Source organism: Nicotiana attenuata, unplaced genomic scaffold (assembly GCF_001879085.1).
Source record: "Nicotiana attenuata strain UT unplaced genomic scaffold, NIATTr2, whole genome shotgun sequence".
Lineage (NCBI taxonomy): Eukaryota > Viridiplantae > Streptophyta > Magnoliopsida > Solanales > Solanaceae > Nicotiana > Nicotiana attenuata.
The window spans coordinates 103,391-108,690 of NW_017670412.1; positions in this window are offsets into that span (position 1 = coordinate 103,391).

Below are 5,300 nucleotides of genomic sequence, written 5' to 3' on the forward strand. Positions count from 1 at the left end.
AGTGCTGGAGGCTTTGATGATCTATAAATACCTCACAAGACACACCATAGAGATAGTGCCTCTAAATCATCAATGCATGAACAATGGTGTCACGCCCCAAACCTGTGGGGGCGAGACTAGTACCCGGTGCCTCACTTAACCTAGCGTACCAACTTGCAACTAAGGGACTCTGAACATATAATGTGAAACTTTGGCCATGGGGACACATTGCAAGAAAATATGCGAACAAAATATAAAACTGAACGAAAACTAGTGTTGACTAAACATCAATATAAAACTGGGCCGACAAGGCCGTCATAACTACTACATCTGACAAACCAACAAAATATGCATACAAGGCCTACTAGCCCGACATACTGCACTAACTGATAGGATATGTCTACAAGCCTCCACTAATGGATGTACTATGATCAGAATAGGGCCCCAACCTACCCATAACATATATACATACATACAGAAGATGTAGACAAAACCCTAGACCCGGCTACTCTAAAGGACGTGGAGCTTACCGATCAAGATGAACTCGGGCAACACCTACTGAAGAGGTCTACCTGTCTATCTATCTGAACCTGCATGCATGAAAAGCAACGTCCCCAAATAAGGGACGTCAGTACAAAATAATGTACCGAGTATGTAAGGCAATAAACTAACTGAACGCTGAAACTGGACTGATAATATAATAACTGAAAGTAACTTGAGTCAAAGATGATATGGAGATATACTTACCTGCTGATACAGACATTTCTCTAAATATAGTAAGTAAAATAAATGTCTGGCCCAATAAGGCTCGGAACGTGTAACTGCTCTGCTGCAGTAGGCTCGCTTATAGGCGCTCGCCCATACTAGGCTCTGTATCTCGACCATTCTAGGCTCGCTCATACGTGCTCGACCATAGTAGGCTCGGTATATAACTTACCATCTGATCAGAGGTTGCCCAATAGGGGCCTGCCCACCGATTATAGCTCGATGGTTGTGAAAATACTGTAATACTGTGTATATAAATATATCGACCATCTGCTCTCTTGACTGGAAGAAGACAATACTTAACTGAATATAAAGTACCAATAAGGGAGAATACTGTAACTTATGAGACTAGGATAATGTACATAAGTTCAAGAATACGAACTTCTCTTTATGCCTCGTTATCAAACTCATGCAGTTACGGGATCATGCCAAAATGAAGGAAGGGCTTAGCCTTAACATACCTTATCACAATCTTTTCAATCACCAAGTTGAACTCTCCTCTTCGCACCTTAATCTACAACAATGAAAATCATACTATCATTAAGTTACGAAAGGTACAGCTATCGCACACAGAACGACAAGCTTATTTTGTATTAAAACGGGCAACAACTCCCCTATAATCCTTACTTCCTCCAAATTCAAGATAACACCAACAACACAAGAACACAACAATAAAAACATATGTACATTATTTTCCAACCTTATATACACCACAAAATACTAGAAAACAGCCCAACACACCCCAATTTCTTCATGGACAAAACGACCACCGTAGTAGTGTCAAATAACCCGATAATATTACGACGAACGACCAGCCCACCACCCTGCATTTATTTAGTGTTTCTCCATACACTTTCTCCTCCAAGACTCCACAAAACAGTAGTAAAACATGTATCCCAACAGCAACACAAAACTGTCCACAAAACTGTCCGCTACAAGTGAATAACTCGAACTCACAGCTTCCGATCACCGTCCCGTGAGTGCTTACAAATATAGAACGACTTACCATGCATTTACAGCAGAAAAAAATGGGTGAAGGAGAGCAGTAAACTTACCTTGTTTGTTGGATAACTAAGCTCCTATCTTGGTTCTTCAAACTCTAGGTTTTACCTCCAATTTGACCTTTAAAGGGAGAGAAAATCAATTAGGGTTTGTGGGCAATTTTTGGGAGGATGTTTGCAGAGGTTTAGGTCTAGTTAATTGTGGTATATTATGCGTGGTATATTATGCGTGTTATATTCACACAATTTCCATAACTTTAGTTTGGGGCATTCCATATTGTTGCATCATCGTTCACAATACCACCGCTTTCTTGAGCGGAGTCCGATCACGGCCCGATCGGCTAAGCCGTCTCCCCCAGACGTTACCACTATTTCATTCTCACTTTCCAGTTCCAATTATCAATACATGACCACCATGTGTGTATAACATGGCATCCGATCACGGCCCGATCGGCTAAGCCGTCTCCCCGAGACGTTTCCATATCTCTGTTAATCATCTCACTTCAATCTTTGGTTTCACATGTATCAACTCATAGGCACTTAGGGCCACAATTTTCACATTATACTGGGCGCTAGGCCACATTTCACAACTCACATTCAACATCTCTTTCACTTTCAACATCAAGCATTTCAATTTAAGATAATGAGCACATACAAGAGCAATTCAAGTTGTAAGCATAGAGAGATATTCACATGATTTGGCATAATAATCACAATTTAAACATGACTTGAAATCTAGGCAATTTAGCATATAGTTCACATTCTTCACATATCACCAATTTATCAAGAATAGCATATTGAACATCTTGGGACACACTTTTCACATATATTCTTGCAACACCAATTCCTTTGAAATAACAAATACTATGTCAATCAAATTCCGGACTTACAATTTTACATGGACACCATGGGAGCTCAATTTCTAAGAAGAGGGGGTTTTAGCCATACATACCTTGTTTAAGCTTTCCTTAAGTTACTACAACGTTTCGGAAATTCTAGCAATCCCAATCTACTTTGAGACATAACAAAATTGAACACAAATTAGGAAGGTATTCATGGTTTCAGCTCATTTGAGCATTTTATCAAATACTAGTTGTGCATCTTGATTTCAAATCTCTTTTACAAGATTTCCTTCATTCCCCAACCCAATCTTTACTTATTTATGTTCAACAATCTTCCCACAAACCTAATTNTCGAGCAAACCTCCTTAAAAACAAAGAGAAGCATATAGTTTAGCATGTCTTTACATGTACTGATTAGGGTCTGTTTAAACTTAAAAGTTGTGGCGGACTAATTTATTACATATTTCAAATAAGAAGCCCAAATCAGGCCTGTCTGCTGGTTGTAGTTAATAAAATCTGATTCAATTTATAGTTACCCTATGGCTTGCCTAAGTGTTGAACGAAAACCTATAGGCATGATATCTATTAGTTTCAGAAAAAGGAGTATACTGATTTTAAAGAAGAGGACTTGTTAAAAACATAAATTCTGCAAATGTTAATCATTTGCTACTACTGATTTTAGACTTATAAGCGAATGGACGATTTAGATTTAGTTGATAACTCCTCTAGGCATGCTTTCTAGGTGCTATTGATTTTAAAACATTTTTTTTACAATCGAAACAAGAGTGCAGAAGTCCTAAGGCATGGCATCTAAATGCTGTTAGTTATTTTAAACCTATAAACAGGTTTGCCTAGTGACGGATGATGATGCAAAATTCAGGAAGTCCTATAGGCATGTTAGCTATATGATATGCAGCATTTGGAGATGACTTATAGACATGTTCTCCACATAATGTAGAAGTGCAGAAACCTATAAACATATTATCTATATGAGATACAGAATCCTATAAACATGGTTTCTATATGAAATGCATAACCTATAGACATAGCATCTATATGAAATACAGAATCCTATAAACATGGTTTCTATATGAAATACATAACCTATAGACATGGTATCTATATGAAATACATAATCCTATAAACATGGTTTCCAAATGAAATGCATAACCTATAGACATGGTATCTATATGAAATATAGAAATGGAAGTTGAAAGCAGGATATGAGTGCAGGAGCATAATAATTCCCTATGAACATGATATCTACCCCTTTTGCATGCATGATTGACCCTCCCCTTTTCACTAACATCCCCAATAGTTATTACAAGTTATTACAGCCCAGAATGAATAAGAAAAGGTAAAATTACATCAGAGAACTAAAAATATACAACCAAGGAGAGCCTGATTCAGGTTTCCTGCCTGAAGCATGAAGTAAACCAACTCCAAAGATCAAGATCCAAAGCCTTTCTCGTTTGGGGTGTGTCAGAGTTCCCTAAGAGCCTCATGGACTCCGGGCAGTGCTCACACCCAAATACATTGCAAGATTGAGTCATAGTGCAGTGTGGAAGAGCCAGCCCTCAAGTGTCTAAGTTCAGAGGGAGCTCAAGGTCCCAAGGCAAGGCTCACATGAGGGGGGAAAAACTTAGAAACTAGGAATGAGTGTAAGTGCAGAGAAAGGGATTCTGGGGAAAAGCAAAGATAGGCTGGTGGTCATACCTAGCAATTGGAAGTACTGGCACACCCCAACCAGCCTGTTAGCCACATTGTTTGGGAGTTAGGATCCCCTAAGGGATCAAGTCCAGACATGAGAAATGATTTGGATGTTGCCATGTTCTGAACTTCAACTCAAACACATAGAAGGGGACAGGGGTGCAGGGATTCACAGTTGAAACATATGCAAAGAAAACAACATACATATTTAACACTGAGCATGGACAGCAAAGTATACAGGATTGTAGAAGCTGTAAAATAAACACATTGTGATGAGGCTGAAAACTAAACTAGAACATACCAGTTTCGGGGAAACAAGAAAGAAAGCAGTAGTCTTGTAATTCCAAATTGCAAGCAAATAGTCAGAAGATTTTAGAAGAGAGCTACGAGATTATATGTGCAAAAGTGTTGAATTGAGAGTTATGTAATTGAAAGTGTCTGAAAAGTGTCGAATTCAAGGTGTTGGTGAGAAAGGAGTCGTGCCCTTTTTATAGTGTAGAAGGCAAGCAGAATAAGGTAGGAGAATGATTTGAAAATCAATTACAAAAGTTTCCCTTTAATTAAGGACTCTGATTTCAAATGGGTAAAAATAATTAAGGAAAGAGATTGATCAAAACCTTTTCCAAAGCAGTACAAGAAGGGTAAATACACAGAGATTTATTTAAGGAAAAATTCTGGTAGCACACGGTTTGTGCAAATAAGGGAAGGAAATCAATTAACAACCAGTAAATCACAAGGTCTGAATTTGGTATGGATGAATCCAGTCAGAAAAGGCGAAGAAAGGTTTTACTTAAGTAACAATCAATCAAACCTAAAAAAACAGATTCTGAATCAATCATAAGTTAGAAAACCTTTTCGGAAGAAAGAATTCATCACACATATAAAAACACACAGCCATGCTTAAGCACGAAGAACTACCATGCTAATCAGTAGAAGAGTCTAGCATAGAAAAAGTTCAGAGTCGTAAACAAAGAAGTTAAAAATTAGCTCATAGACTCAGAAT